The 16,579-nt window shown below is 50.9% G+C and overlaps 1 protein-coding gene across 1 annotated transcript in view; it reads left to right on the forward strand.

Annotated features, from left to right (window-relative positions):
* Window positions 1–3,795: 3,795 nt before the first annotated feature.
* Window positions 3,796–16,579, forward strand: part of PTP4A3 (protein tyrosine phosphatase 4A3) — a 157,431-nt gene continuing 144,647 nt past the window's right edge. The window contains exon 1 of the mRNA XM_074986592.1: window positions 3,796–3,933. The gene's annotated coding sequence lies outside the window, so the exon portion shown is untranslated. The remainder of the gene's footprint in view (window positions 3,934–16,579) is intronic.

Raw genomic sequence — 16,579 nt, forward strand, 5'->3', positions numbered from 1 at the left:
CAGTATGGAGAGGTTTCATTGCAACTTCCCAGGTGACCATGGCTGGCTACCTCATCACTCTCCTGCTAGGACCACCACAGAGCTTTTGGATCTAATCAGTGTACGGGGAAAGGAATCTATGCAGTCCCAGCTGTGCTTGATTCATAGGAATTGAACTACCTACCGGCACATTTCTGAAGCATTCGGTGAAAAGGCCTGTGATCAGGAGACACTGCAGTGCAACCTGAGACAAGGTAGCTGAGTATCCATGGCAGGTATCAGAGGGAGTGTGGCCCTCCTGAGGAATTCCTTACCCCAGCCTTTGGGGTCAGCCTTCAGCCCCATTCTGGAAATCATGAACACTGTCTGTATAGATTCTAGCCCTGCTTCCTCTACTAAGCAGCTAGGCCTGCTTCTTCAGACTTGCTATTTTCCTGATCTGCTTCCTACCTCTAAGCTCTATTGTGCTTCTTCCCACAGCCTGTGCTTAACACAGCCTCCGTTCTCCGCTGAATTAATGTCTTCCACACCTCTTGGGCTACACTCAAGTGGTTTTACTAACATTGCTGAACCATGGAGCCCCAGCAACAGAGGTTACTAGCGGCTGGAGGCTCAGCCCGTCTGGCATGCAGCTCTACAGTCTGGGAGCAGAGCCGCCGCCAGCCCTGGGCAGGGAACCCTGGTGGCCTGGGATGCAGAGTCGCTGGCAGCCTCAGGTGGGGGACCCATGGCAGCCGGGGTGCAGAGCCACTGCTGGCCCCAGCTGGGGAGACCCAGTGGCTAGGTAGGGTGCAGAGCCACTGCCTTCCCATGCAGGGAGCCCCAGCAGCCAGGGACATGGAGCCACTGCCACCCTCATCTGGGGAGCCTTGGTGGCCAAGGCAGGGAGCCACCACTAGCACCAGGCAGTGAACCCCAGTGGCCAGGGGCACGGAGCTGTTGTAGGGAACTGTTGGGGGGGTGGGGGGGATGAGCTCCCACCTGCATGCCAAAGAAAATCAGTTTGCGTGCCGCTCTTGGCATGCATGCTGGGCGTTGCTGATGCTTGGTTTAGGTGTAAGCACCAGTCACATGAATTAGATCCTCCTTTACACATTGCACGGTGACTGGCACTCTGCTCACAGGCCTTGTTACCTGCTGAGAGCTAACAGTGCACTTGGTGCTGCAAAACACAGAACAAAAGGCATTATCTCTGCTCCATACGAGCCCAATATTTAAAGAGAGAGATAATAAAAGTGATCAGACAGCAGGATAGGGATCATATAACAGAAGACACCCGAGATACAGCTTTGTCTTCAAATGGCATAGATGGGTGATGTAACCTTGGACAGGTTTCTGCGGTTCTCCTGATACAGCTATAGAGCATATGGTAGGCATACCTGAATGCTAGCTTTAATTTAGCTAGTGCGTGTAACAAGAGTAGCGAAGATATATAAGTATGGGCTTTGTCATAGGCTAGCTGCATCTGTACAATCCTGACAAGGACCCAGGAATGGGCTTTGGTTGGTACCCCGCATTGAAGTCTGTGCTGCCATCATGTGTCATGTCTTCATTACTAGCTAGCCTGCATGACAATTATACCCTTTTTTTGCTATGGAAACATATCCTCAGTTTCCTCACCTGTAAAACCCAATACCAGTAGAGTCTTGTGAGGCTTAGTTCAATAATGCTTTTAGATGTTAAAAGTATTTTCAGGCATTTCTGTTTTAGAAGATGAAGTTTCAGTAGAAAGATGGTCTTGAGATTAAAGCATATCTCTGGAACTCCTGAGAACTAGTTTAATCTGTTTACATTATATATTAGAAAAAAAAAAAGTTTGAGTTAGCTAAGTACTAGAAAAGACATTCAAAGGTTGTTGAATCACTGTCTTTGCAGGTTTTTTTAAGGATAAACATCTGTCAAAGATTGTCTAGCTATGCTTGCACCAGCCTCAGTTGGGGGGGAGGGTTACACAAGATGACCTCTTGAGGTCCCTTGCCCCCCTACCTTTTATGTGTCCATTCGTAGATTTACTACAGATTTTCTGGGGGACTTTTAAGCCAAGCACTTCAGCCATCTCTGTGCCTCACTTCATCTTTGTAAAAAGGAAACCATAATACTGTACTTCTTTCATGTCTGCAAGGCACTCAGATGCTATAGCGATGTTGTAAAAAAAACTATCAATCAAAAGTGAATTAAGAGAGGCAGATAGTGCTGAAGACAGGTGCTCTGTTCTCACCCTTCCACTTTATGGTATTTATATAGCACTCTAGACATACATGGTGATTTATAGTAATAAAGTAACATATTGACAGCCAAAGACAAGACCTTTGTCCTAAACAGCAAAGCGTTTGCAGTTTTTAATCATGTACATCTCCAGGATAGTGTCTACTGATATAACATCATTACATCTAGAGTTGCTCTGGCTTTGCTACTGCGAGTTGCACCATATTAAATTTATTATTTATCTTGGTTAGGCATATCTCCAGTCTTCTTCTAATTTCAGTAACTCTCTTGTAGAAATATGGGGATGGCATAAACAGGAAAGGATTATTCTGTTTTGATGCTATCTTTTCTCTTCTTAAACACATCACTCCAGTGACTCTTCTTCATATTTTCATTCTTTTCCTTCCCAAGCTAATTGATCCTAAGTTTTGGAATCTCTCACAACATGCCAGTTACCTCTAATTATCTTTGTTGGTTGATCACTGTACTCCAGAAGAAAGATCACTATTTGATGTCAGGTCATTACAACATTCTAAATATTATACAAACCCTTGACTACATAGTACTTAACTGTTGTCAACCAGCTGCCAGCATGCCCAGTCGAAATCTGCTAGCCGGGCTAGAACTCAAATATTTCTGAAGTCAGGGGGCTTTGTGTGAGGCCTTTTCCTCTTAATCTAAGCAAGAGCAACCTTTGGATGCTTTTTGTATAGAGCCGATGACACACAGCTGGACAGTCCAGATTCTCCCTTGTAGAGAATAGTGGTGCATATACACATTAGTTAGCTCTTCCCTCCAATAATATTTTTCTGTATCTTTGTTCAGTGCTTCTGAGGATGATGGTTGCTTTTTAAACTGCTGTTTCACTTTGGCCAAGTAACTTTGTGGAAACTCTTAAGCCACCTTCCTCAACCGATCCTGCAAGTTCCAAGCTTTGGGTGCATTTATGGAAATATCTGCCTGGTTTGGGACATGTGCGTATGCATAACTTGCTTCCTTTTCCAACTTGCTATGCAACTCACTCCACCTGGGATTTCTCACCATTTCCCTTGCATCTTCCTCCCAAGCACTTAATTTGCAAGTTAGCATGTGAGTTGACCATTGCCCCATAGTGCAGAGATGGAGACTATTCATGGTCTATGTCACCAGCCCTATAATGTGAACAGTGGAAGAAAATGTCCCTTGATCTTGTGGGAAGGGCGCCTTAGGTGACACGTGATAAAATGGTGAATGGTACCACACCACAACTACCCCTTTTCCCCTTCTGTCCTCCCCTCCTCCTTTGCCCCTTCCTTTCTTGCCCCTCCTCCCCTCTTGCCTTTTGTCCTCCTCTTCCCCCTCCTTTTCCGCCCCTCCCCCTCTTCTAGTCTCCTACCCCTCCCCCACCTTCCCCAGTCCCTTCTAACGTCCACGTTCCCCTCCCCCCACACTCCTCAGACCCCCTTCCAGCCTCGCAGCCCTTCGGACAGTTCCCATTGGCTCCCGCCAGAGCCGGCGCCAGCTCCACCACCCACGTGACACCAACTGTCGCCCCCGCCTCCCCTGAGCACAAGCGCCTCCGCACGGCAGAGAAGGGGGCGGAGCTAGAAGCGCGCGTGCGAGCGGGAGAAGGCGAGGGGGTGGGGCCGGCGTGCGGGGCGTGGGTGGGCGGAGCTCCCGGAGAGCGAGCGAGCGAGCGCGTGAGGCGTGGAGCTGAGCGGTCGGTCGGCTGGCGGTGGTGCGCGAGTTGCGCACGAGCGCGGCGGCCAGGTGAGTGCGCCGTGCGGGGGCCATCCGCGTCAGCTGCAGCCAGGGGAGGATCCTGGGGGGGGGGCACGCTGGGAACGAGCCGCCTCCGGAGGTGCGGGTCGCTGGGGATGGGGGGTGATATTCCCCCCCATGCACCGCGCCCTGCTCCGTGCCCGGGATGTGCCGGAGTTGGGGACGCTGCGCCCCGCGTTTAGGGCGCTGTGCAGCCGGGGTGTCCGCCCTGCAGCTGGCCGAGTGCAGCCGGAGACGGCGAGTTGCGCCTGCAGGAGGCTGCTGATGGGTCGTGTCCCGCGACGCGGTTGCTCGCAGAGCGCCGTGCGGGAGGCCGTGGCACGCTGAACAGCGCCGCCCTGGAGGAAGACGGTGGGGTACAGCCACCCCGAGCAGAGTGTCCAGCAAGAAAGGGCTATAAAGAGTTTTCAGTTTTCGGTTTTCAGAGTGGAGAAAGGTAAATAGCAGAGCTCCCCGCTAGGATCTGCAGCGGCACCACTGCTTTTCAGCATGCTCCCCGACGCGCTTGGGAAAAGGGCCAGACAGCGTGATGGCAAAGTTCGCAGACGATGCAGAATTACTCAAGAGCCTGAAGTCCAAAGCTGGCTGCAAAGTGTTACAGAGAGATCTCACAAAAGTGGCTTTCCTGGGTAACAAAATGGCTGATGATATTCAGTGCTGAGAAATGTAAAGCAATGCACATTGGAATATATATTTCCAGTTGTATGTCCAAAATTCCAGCTGGGGTCAAAATTGGCTGTTACCATTAGAGAAAAAGATCTTGGAGTCGTCATAACTAGTTCTCTTAAAAACATCCACTCAGTATGCAATGGTAGTCAAAAAAAAAAAAACTATCAATGTTAGGAACTATTGGAAAAGGGATAGATAATAAGACAGGAAATACAATTCTGCTATATAAATATGTGGTACAGCCATGCCTGGAATACTGCATGCAGTGCTGGTCAGTTATCTTTTTAAAAAAATGCAAAATGTATATAGAAGGGAAAAAAATCTTGATATGGAACAACTTCCATAAGAGGAGAGGTTAACAAGATTGGGACTGTGCATCTTAGAACAGAGATCACTAAGGGGGGATGATATAGAGGTCTGTAAAATCATGAATGATGTGGAGAAAGTGACTCAAAGTGTTTATTCATTCACATAAGAACCAGGATTACCTGATGAAATAATTAGGCAGTAGGTTTAACTCAGTGTACACTAAACCCCCACTTTAGGCATCTTCAGGTTGCGTAAAACTCACTTTAATGTGAGTTTCACGCACCTTGAAGACGTGGCTGTCAGCCTGCTTACCTTCCTGCAGCTGTGGGCAGCTAGACAAGGTAAGAGGCCCTTCCCAGAGCAGTTCTAGGCACCACTTGGGGGAAGGCTTTTAGCCCACCTACCTGCCTGCTGCTGCGACTAGCCAGGTGGACTAAAACCCCCTTCCCAGAGTGGCGCTGCTGTCCAGCTAACAGTGGCCCCCCTCTGGGAAAGTAGGGAGACACCCCCCACGCACACAGACCCAGCTCAACCCCAACCCATGTGGAGAAGCTTCCAGCTCCAACCTGCACATGGGGCTCCCAGGCCCCATTGCACTACAGCCCCACACAGGGCTCAGGCTCCAGCCCCCTGCTTACCACCCCCACAGACCCTCCTGCAACTCCTGCATGCCCTGGCTCAACTCCATCTCCCCTGCCCCCGCATAGCCCTAACCCACCCCAGGCTTAACCCCTTGGCCCCAAGCCCCCCCGACATACCCGAAATTTGTAATATTTGAGGGTTGCTTGGAACTCAACCCTTGTGTACCCCCAGGTACTACTGTGCTATCAACTGATGGAAGTTGTTGCTTGGGGATGGTGTAAAGGCAAGAAGTATAAGTGAGTTACAAAAAAATTAGGTAAGCTCAGGAAGGAAAAGCCCTTCAGTGGCTGTTAGCCAAGATGGCCAGGGATGTAATTCCATGCTCTGGATTGTCCTTAAGCCTTTGACTCCCAGATGCTGGCACAGGACAACAGTGGATGGGTCACACAGTAATTGCCCTGGTCTCTATATCCTCTTAAGCGTCTGACAGTGGCTGCTGCCAGAAGACAGGCAGCTAGCCTAGATGGTCTCACCCAGTATGTCTTTTCTCATGTTTTTATTAGCGTGTGTGGGGTGCTGCATGTGGCTGTGTACTGTATCCGAAATGCAGTGCCCCATGAGTAGGTGCTACTTGCTGAAAGTGGTGGTGGCCACATGGAACTGGCCAGGTTGTAAACACTGGAGTATCTTTGGTTCCCCCTTTGATTGATGATATTTTTTTCTGTAAGTAGGTAAAGAGTAGCCTGGTGAAAATCCCCAGCATCTCTCAGTCATCATCCAGGTACAGTCATGAGAACCTGTGTTTGAATGTCAGACGTGCGTCTTTTCTTTGGCCAAGTCTGTGCTGCAACCTTACTTCAGTGTAACTATGTTGCTCAGAGCAATGAAAAATCCACATCTCAGAGCAATAGTTACATGAACCTAACATGCACCTTCCTCCTCACCCATATAGCTAATGCCTCTCACAAAGGTGCATTAACTAACTACAGCTGAGTAGGGAACCTTTTTTTCTTTAAGTGGCCATTGACACATATTAAAAATGAGTTGGACCACACGCAGCCGAGAGGAGGCAGGAGGCTCGGGCTTCCCTTAGGCTCTGGGATGGGGCCAGAAATAAGGGGTTCCAGGTGTGGGCTGGGGCTCTGAGTTGGAGTAAAGGCTTGTGGTGAAGGCTTCAGCTGGGGCTGTGGACTCTGGGGTAGGGCTTGGGATGAGGGGTTTTGGGTGCATGTGGGTGCTCAGGACTGGGGTTGGGTGTTGGAGAGGGTGGGATGTGGGTTGGGGAGAAGAACAGGAGAGGGGGTTGGGATGCAGGAGGAGGTGTGGAGTGCAGGCTCCGGGCGAGAGCTGGGTTGTTGGGGGCTGGGAGGGAGTTAAGCTGTAGAGGTAGTTCCAGCCTAAGTCATGGGACTGGGGGTATGGAAGAGGGTCTGGGTTGCAGGCACCAGCTGTGTGGTGTGTACCTCAGGTGGTTCCCAGTCAGCAGCTCAGTGGGGCTAAGGCAGGCTCCCAGCCTGCACACCCTGGCTCCGCACTGCTCCTGGAAGTGGCAGCCATGGCCATGTCCAGCCCCAGTGGAGGGGCTAGAAGGCTCTATGTGCCCCCTTAGGCACCACCCCTGCAACTCCTGTTGGCCTTGGTTTCTGACCTGGGGGGCTGTGGAGCTGGTTCTGCAGATGGGCAGCATGTGGTGTTTCCCAGATCCCCCTGCTGCCTGGGGTTGCAGGGACATGCTGGTAAGCCAGTGCTCGCAGGTCTGGCTCTGTGAGAAGTGTGTGCTGAGGCTTAGGGTTTTGGCCTGCAGCGCAGGGATTTACAATGAGCTGGATGAAGTGAACCAGAGGGCTGGATCTGGTCCATGGATCACTGGTTCCCCACCTCCGAACTACACCAGCAGAAGCTTTTGTGCTCTTGTAGAAGTATCTCCACTAAAGGTGTAAAGTGGCACGGCTGCATTGCTGTAAATGTGGACAACCTCTCAGGATTCCTTCCAGGCCATGTATTTAACTTACATTATTAGAGTATTTATATTGCTTGTCCTGAATCTGTTGCTATGAAAAATGGGAAAGGAATAGTATCTAGTAGACAAGTGCTGGGGCTGAAATCAAAAGTCTTGAGTTCTTCTTCGAGTGTCCCCGTGGGTGCTCCACATTAGGTGTCGGGCTCGCCCGGCGCCGCAGATCGGATCTTCCAAGCAGTTTCTGCCGGACCGCGCATGCGCCGGTGCGCGCCACTCCCCCGCGCGCTCCCGGCCATGTGCGCGATCCGGTCCCCGCCAGTTCCTCTTAACCGCCGTCGGCTGCAGACGGAATCTGAACTAGGCTAAGGCCAAGCAGCGTATTCAACGACTTTAACTGTTTTTCTTTAAAGTTTTTCAAGTACTTAAGCTACTGCAAGTTAGCCGGTTGTTATTTTTGCAAAAAACAAAAAAACAAAAAAAAAAACAAAAGCAACAAACAAACTACAAGCGGGACAGCTTCAATCCAGTCCCAGTAACAAGCGCCGGAGGCCAGGAGCATCGGGCCATCAGCCCTCCTGCTGGGGCAGGCCATCGGACGGGGAAAACAGCACAGGGAAGGTGCTAAGTACCCGCTTAACAACTGAAAGACTCACCAACAATGTCCTCTTCAGGCTTTAAAAAATGTGAGTCCTGCCCAGAGGCGATTAAGGAGGGACAGGGAGATGCGGCTTAAAATGCTGCTTTTGATAAGGCCCTCCAGCCAGACGTGCCGGAGCGGCCGCAGCAGGAGGGACCCTCCGGGGCCCATAAAAGGAAAGCTGCCTCCCTCACTCCATCAGCGCAAAAACGGAGGAAAGTCTCCCCAACCCGATCCCTGCCGGCAGCAACAGCGAGCGGGACGGGAGGAGCGCACAGCCCCCAGTCGCAGCAACAGCTGATCGGCGGCGGCACGGAGAGCCACGTGGAAGCGGCTCAGCCTCCGATGATCAGCCAGCCGCCCCGCACCGCAGGCAGGGCAGCGGCTTAAAACTGCTTTTCATAAGGCCCTCCAGCCAGACGTGCCGGAGCGGCCGCAGCAGGAGAGACCCTGCAGGGCCCATAAAAGGAAAGCTGCCAAAAACGGAGGAAAGCCTCCCCAGCCCGATCCCTGCCGGCAACAATAGCGAGCGGGACGGGAGGAGCGAGCAGCCCCCAGCTGCAGCAACAGCTGATCGGCGGCGGCACGGAGAGCCACGTGGAAGCGGCTCAGCCTCCGATAATCAGCCAGCCGCCCCGCACTGCAGGCAGGGTGGCGGCTAAACAAGCGGCGGTACCGGCGGGACCGCAGGCAGCGGCACCGACCCCCGGGGAACCAGCGGTGCAGAGCGCGCAGGCACGCAGCCTGCAGGCACCGGAGGACACCGCACCTGCGGCACCGCCCTCGAGCGTGCCGAGCTCGGTGCGCATGGGGCCGGGATCCCCTGTACGTCAGGGGGCGGAGTTACCTCCTCAAGGGAGGGGGAAGGCTGCACACAAGAGGAGGCATTGCAGCCCCTCTCCGCACAGGGCTGTGGAGTTGCTTTCTTACAGCCCTCCGCTTATGTTGCAGACTCCAACCAGAAGGCAGGGGTCTCCCCTAGCCTACCTGGAGCCCCCTTCTCCATTTTTTGCAACCAGCCTCACCCTGGCTGGGACCACCTTCACCCTTCCTGGGGTTTGAACCGCTGGACTATTATGCAAAATCGCTCTCTCCAGCCCTCCCCCAGACGCAGAGGGTATGCACCAAGGGAGTGGTCTAGGTCACCTTCCCAAGAACAGTGCCTATACTGCCATGGTCGCCCCTACCACGCGGGGCATAGACACCATCGGCTATCTACCAGGGAAAGATCCCCACAAACGATCTCGTACCCCCGAGGGCAATTGCAACCGGGGACAGAGACTCAAGCATCTCAGGGGGACTGGTTATGGAACCCCGAGATTTTCCCTCGCAAACCTCTAGTGGGAGGGTGTACCATCACCAGCAGGAACCGGAAGGGTCCACAGAGACGTATCCCAGTGGTTCCTCGCTCTCCTCCCCGGATGAGGCTACGGCCCCGGGGGACGTCCATCCTCCGGACGATCTCAAACAGTTCCAAGAGCTGTTTTACGAGGGTGGCCTTCACGCAAGGCATCCAGACAGCTAAGGTGCAAGAGAAACACCATAAGCTCCTCAAAAATCTGAGACCTCCGGCCTCCTCCAAAATAGCAATACGGCTTAATGACGCAATCTTGGAGTCTGCCACTATGATATGGCAGACCCCTGCGACTATTCCGCCTGTCCACAAGAGAGCAAAAAAACAAACAAAAAAAAAAAAACTTCGTGCCGACAAAGGGCACGGAGTTCCTGTTCAGCCACCCACAACCACATTCCTTGGTGGTGGAGTCGTCACAATGTGGGGGAACAGACAAATATGCCAAAAAGCTAGAGCTGTTGGGCAGAAAGGTCTACTCCTCCTCCACTCTACTGTTGCGAATGGCAAATTACGCAGCGCATCTAGCGAACCATAATTTCAATAACCACATTAGGTTAACCTCCCTCATGGACTCGCTTCCAGAGGGCAAGAAACCAGTGCTCAAGGCCATCATGCAAGAAGGCTATGCGGCCTCGAGGACGGGAGTTCAGATCGCCCTGGATGTTGCGGACTCAGCAACAGCGTCCCCAGTACCACAGGGGTTACGAGCAAGGGCGACATCAACAGCACCAGCAGTACAGAACTCCCAGGCCTCGTTCCCAACGCAGCCGTGCGTCCTCGGGGCAGGGCCAAAGGCCACAAGTTTGACACACAGATCCAGGGCTGCGCCATCACTACCGTCGCAAGGTCATCCGAAGCGGTTATTCCACCATCGCCTCCGACCATTCTATAACCAGTGGCGAAGGATCACCACAGACAAATGGGTGCTGGAGATCATAGCCACGGGGTACGCCATCCCCTTCCAGTCGCTCCCACCGCCATGACCTCCACCCAGGCCCCACCTCCAGGAGGCCTCCCACGTGGCGAGGCTCAAGCAGGAGGTAGACCATCTCATGCTCATAGGGGCAGTGGAAAGAGTGCCGGAGCAACTGCAAGGGAGAGGGTTCTACTCCAGGTACTTCCTCACGGGGAAAAAGACAGGAGGCGGGAGGTCCATCTTAGATTTTCGAGGCCTCAACCGGTACCTGCGCAAGCAACGCTTTCGGATGATCACAATCGCCTCCATCCTTACGGCACTAGATGATGGAGATTGGTTCGCAGCCCTCGACTTATAAGACGCGTATTTTCACATAACTATTCATCCGGCTCACCTACGATTCCTCTGGTTTTTCATGGTAGGCAAAGAACATTTTCAATACAAGGTCCTACCGTTTGGCCTCTCCTCGGCCCCCAGAGTCTTCACCAAGCCCTTGGCGGTGGTGTCAGCCTACCTGCACAGACGGGGTATTTATATTCCAGTATCCGGATGACTGCCTACTCAAAGGGGCCTCGAAGGAGGAGGTACTACCCATAATATGCGTCACAGTAGGCACGTTCTCTCACTCGGCCTGGTTATCAATCTGACAAAATCAAAGATAGACCCCACGCAGGACATAGAGTTCGTAGGGGCACGCATAAATTCTATTACAGCGAGGGCGTATCTACCAGAGACTCCCTTTCGGGCCGTCGGCTCCCTCATGCAAGTCTTCACCTTCAGCCCTACGGTGCTGGTTCTGACGTGCTTACAGCTGCTGGGCCACATGGCAGCAGCGGCGTTCGTACAACAGAACGCCAGGTTACACATGCGCAGCATGCAGCACTGGCTGGCGAGCGTATACAACCCGGCAGCACACACTGTTCACAGGTGGCGTCGCCCACAACAGAGGTGCGCAAATCCCTGCAATGGTGGGTAAACCCCGAGAACCTGCTAACGGGTACCCTTCCACCAACCACACATATTGGTTTTTCTTACTACAAACGCCTCCCTCATAGGGTGGGGAGCGCACATGGGCGAAGAGGTGACGCAAGGGCTGTGGTCCTCTATGGAGCAGTCACTGCACACAAATATACTGGAGCTCAGAGCAGTGTTCAACGCCTGCAGACACTTTCGAGACCATATAAAAGGCAAAGTAGTCGGGATCAGTATAGACAATACCTCCACCATGTTTTATATGAATCGGCAAGGAGGAGCTCGGTCCCGTGCCTTATGTACAGAAGCAGTCCGGTCGTGAAACTGCTGCATCGCCAACAATATAATCCTGAAAGCCTCGTACTTCCCAGGCGCTCACAATGTGAAGGCAGACCAGCTGAGCGGGCGTTTTGCACTCACTCACGAGTGGCAGATCCGTCCCGATCTGCTGCAACCGATTTTTCATGCATGGGGTTTTTCCCCAGATAGACCTGTTTGCTACTCAGCACAACAAGAAGTGCCCACGATTCTGCTCCAGGGCAGGACTGGGACGGGGGTCCCTGAGGGACGCCTTCACGATCTCTTGGAGGGGCCCCCTGCTTTACGCTTTCCCTCCCACAGTGCTCATCCACAAGGTGTTGCAGAAAGCCAGGAGGGAAGGAGCCTGAATGATCCCGATAGTCGCAACGTGGGATCGACAGCAATGGTTCCCCCTACTCCTGCGCATGTCGGACTGGCCACCGATGCCCTTTCCGGTGGCGCCGGATCTGCTCACGCAAGCCCAGGGGTCCATAGTGCATCCGCACCCCCAAGGCCTGCGACTACAAACGTGGTTAATCCATGGCTCAGCTCCCTAGAGAGCACATGTACGGAGGAAGTGCAGCAAGTCCTAGAAAGTAGCAGGAGGACTTCCACCAGGAAGACCTACAAGCAGAAATGGACTCGCTTTACGGCATGGTGTTCTACCAAACAGCTAGCCCCCCTTTCGGTGCCTATGGCTGTGATATTAGAGTATTTACTGGACCTCAAGAGAGGAGGACTCTCGCTATCCTCGTTTAAGGTCCACCTTGCCGCCTTTTTGGCATTCAGACACGGAGAGACAGGGCACACGGTGTTCGCCCATCCCATGGTTACCAGGTTCCTTAAAGGGCTGGTAAACCTATACCCCGCCCTCGGAAACCGCTTCCACCTTCGTGGAACTTGGACCTGGTGCTTAATGCGAAAAGGGGACCACCGTTCGAGCCTTTGGCCACGGTTTCCCTCTGCCTCCTTATGATAAAGACGACCTCTCTTCTCGCAATCACGTCAGCTCGCAGGGTGAGCGAGCTTGCGGCAGTTATGGCAACGCCACCCTGCGCTGTTTTTTCCAAGGAGGCGGTAACCATACGGCTGCATCCAGCCTTTGTTCCTAAAGTTTCTTCTGAGTTTCATACTAACGAACCTATTGTTTACCCTCGTTTTATCCAAAGCCTCATAACTCTGACAAAGAGGCGCGCCTACACCTCCTGGACGTGAGGAGGCGCTAGCTTTCTATATAGACAGGACCAAGTCCTTCCAGAGAATGGATAGACTCCTAGTCTCTATCGCTCCCAAATCAAAAGGAGAATGTCTCTCTTCGCAGAGAATCTCGAAGCACATCGTATCTTGCATTAAAAAGTGCTACAAACTCAAAAAGACTCCTTTCCTGGCCATGCCCAGAGCTCATTCCACTAGGGCGGTGGCAGCATCAACAGCCCTTTTTCAAGGGCGTTGCGCTAAAAGACATTTGCAGAGTGGCGACCTGGTCATCCTGTGACACCTTCGCCAAACATTACGCCCTTCACAGGGTATTCCAAGAGGATACCTGTCTCTCGACAGCGGTCCTCTCGGGGACAAGCTGCACATACTCCGATTATCCACCTCCTATCTTGGGTTACTGCTGGGTAGTCACCTAATGTGGAGCACCCACGGGGACACTTGAAGAAGAAAGAAAGGTTACTCACCGTAGTAACGGTGATTCTTCGAGATGTGTCCCCGTGGGTGCTCCACTACCCGCCCATCCTCCCCGCTTCGGATCTCTGTTTAGTGTTTTGCAGGAGCATCCGAGGCGGTTGGTCAAGGAACTGGCGGGGACCGGATCGCACACGGGGCCGGGAGCGCGCGGGGGAGTGGCGCGCACCGGCGCATGCGCGGTGCGGCAGAAACTGCTTGGAAGATCCGATCTGCGGCGCCGGGCGAGCCCGACACCTAATGTGGAGCACCCACGGGGACACATCTCGAAGAACCACCGTTACTACGGTGAGTAACCTTTCTTTCTGTTTTCAATTCTGCCAGTGAATTGCTGTGACCTTAGTCAAGTCACTTACCTGGCAATACTTATTCGTCTGCCTGGATCTTTGGGGGCAGTGTCTGTCTTGTGGAATGTGTGTGCACATGTATACAGTGTCTTGCACAATAGGGCTTGTGGGACACTGATCTCCTTTGCACACTCTAGGCGTTACTGTGATATTACTATTAATAAAACCCATTCCTTTATGTGCAGGGGTCTGCAACTTGCTGCTTCGGAGCTGCATGCGTCTCTTTAGAACTTCTTTGTGGCTCACGATAATTGCAGAGTTTAAAAAAAAAAAAAGCCTCTTGATTATTTTAAATAAACAGTGAATGTCTAAAAGCTTAGCAATAAACAGCTTATAGCTAAATAGCAAACAATATGTGACCTTGAATTGCTGGATAACTGCCCCTAACATCCCTCCAGAGAGAGAGAAGGTTCCAGAGTGAAAGTCAGGAAGACAGTGGTACAAACACCCACGTAAAGTATGAGGAAATAGAAGACATGAAATGTTTGGGAATGTCTTGCAGTAAATATGTATCACATTACGAATCATTGTGTTTACGCTATTCTTAAAATAGGGGTTACAAAAAGTATGGTTTGACATTATTTATTTAGGACTGTCTTTTATTTACATGCGTTAGAGCTCTTGAATTTGGGGGGAAAAAATTCTTGTTTGGTTCCCAACCCCTGTTCATATGACTGTCATTTTGGAACCTAGATAGAATAAATATCCCAATGTAAGACCCTTTTGAGACACTAGGGTGTGGATGTTGTTGTCTTATTCCAAACACTGTGTGATGTGCATCTTTGTACAACCAGAATTATTAATCCCAGCAATTAGCCTCAATCTTGGGGTTTATGTTATTGCCAGCATCTAATTCAATTTTAACTTTATCTTCCCACTCAGAGGAGTTGAGATTAAAGCCGAGTGAATGGATTTTTTTAAGTTCTTCTTTCTTCGTAAACTTGTTCAGCAAGAATACAAGCCCTTAGATCTGGTCCACGCTACAGACTTCTGCCAGCACAGCTGTGATGGTCATCAGTAAGAAGAAAGTTCCCTGACCCGCATAGCTGTGCCGGCAGTAGCTCCTAATGTAATGCCTGGTGTAGATGCATCTGCAGTCTGAGTTCTTTGTCAGTAAAGTGTGCAGCTTTTCCCGCAGTGGCAAGGGCTCCTAGTTTAACCATAGGCGCCTATAGGGATGTATGTACGTTTATTGATGGCTGTGAAAAGACGCAAACCACCCCTGTCAGTGGAAATTGATACCTTGTGTATAACCAACTCATTTAACAGGATCCCATACTTTTTGCAGCAGACTGGGTTTAAATTTGTCAGCCAGACACCCTGTTTGTGTTACATTTCTGCTGCATTCTGCAACAGTTGCAATTAAATTCAGAACTGGGAGATTTTACCTATTTGAGACTCTGGCTTCTGTTTCACAAATGCTTAATACAGGTTTATTTGCACTTTAACAACTCTTGACAGTATCTATCTGTGTATCAAACTGTCATTAGGTTCCAGAGTTAACCGTGGAGAAGGATGTAGTAATCACACTGTTAAGCTACTGTTTCAGGCTGTATGCTTGCACTTCAAAAGATGCCTACATCAAGCTAAGTTCAGTTTGTTTGCAAGGTTTGTTTTTCAACCATAAGAATTAAAAATGTAGTTTTAAAAAATGAAATTTTAAATTCTGGAGCATAACTGCTGGCCAGTAGAGCTGCTTAATTACTTGGCTTCAGACATAGGAGCTTTTCCATATCTTTGCTTGGTGCCTGCGAAGTTAAAATTTCATTTGTTTTCACGTGCTTACTTATGAAATTCTCAGTTGGGGCCATCTGAAAGGTCTCCTCCTTACACTCAACGCAGAGGAGAGATCTGGTGGTTTTTTGCAAGTTAGAGTGGAAAGTCCCTTTAGGTATTACACTGGCAAAACTGTGTGGGTGGAAAAACAACATTTCAAGACCCTTTCATTGTCAGTAACTCAAACAGGTGTCCGAAGACAACTATGGAATAGCATTTGTTGAGGTGTTGGTTCTTGGAGGGGGAGATTTAAACAATCATAGTGATCGTGGAAAATGGCTTGTGTGCACAGGCATCCGGTGTCTTTGACAGTTTCCAATGAAGCTTTATCTACTTTGCTCCTCCGGACACAGGATCCTGGGTTGTGGGAGTGAGGTTTGGTGCAGCATGGGTAGCTTGCAGGCAGAAGAGTGTGACTGTTTCATTAGTGCTCACGCAGGGCAACAATGTAAGTGTTGGTCCTCATACCAAGCTGAATTGGTTTAAAAATATTAGAGGTTGTACCAGTTTATTTTAAGGTGGGCATTCTTGAATTTAAATCTGGTTTATAATGGCTTAGTTTAAAGGAGACCCTTATCAAACTGAAGATTGAGTAGCCACACAGATTGGAGCTGGATTTAGTGTGTGGTTTAAGAAAAAAAGCAGAACTTCAGTTAAACCGGTTCAACTTTGTGTGTAGACAGGAACTGAAGCCTGCCTAGTTCTGTTGCTGCTGCCCTCCTCCCTTGCTTTCCCATGTGGTCTGCTGCTGTCCTGTTAACCTAGTCTTGCTTAACAAACAAAAGTCTCCATCTAATCCAGATCAACAGAAAAACTGTGAGCTCCCCACACTGCCACCCTGTTCATCTTTGTGTTGTGTGATCTTCAAAGCCTTGTTGTGGCTATTTAAATACTAGCATACGTGAGTAGATTCTCTCCTAGGACTTGTTTTCACTATTATTTGCATTACCTTAGAGCAGAGGTGGGCAAACTTTTTGGTCTGAAGTTCATATCTCATTATGGAAACAGTTTGGAAGGTGAATTTTGTGAGCATTCACGGGGGATTGAGCTGCAGGTGGGGGTGAGGGCTCCAGCTGGGGATTCTGGCTCGTGGGTTGTGGTGGGGATGAGGTATTTGGGGTAG

The sequence above is a fragment of the Carettochelys insculpta genome, chromosome 2 (assembly GCF_033958435.1).
Source record: "Carettochelys insculpta isolate YL-2023 chromosome 2, ASM3395843v1, whole genome shotgun sequence".
In the NCBI taxonomy this organism is placed as follows: Eukaryota; Metazoa; Chordata; order Testudines; family Carettochelyidae; genus Carettochelys; species Carettochelys insculpta.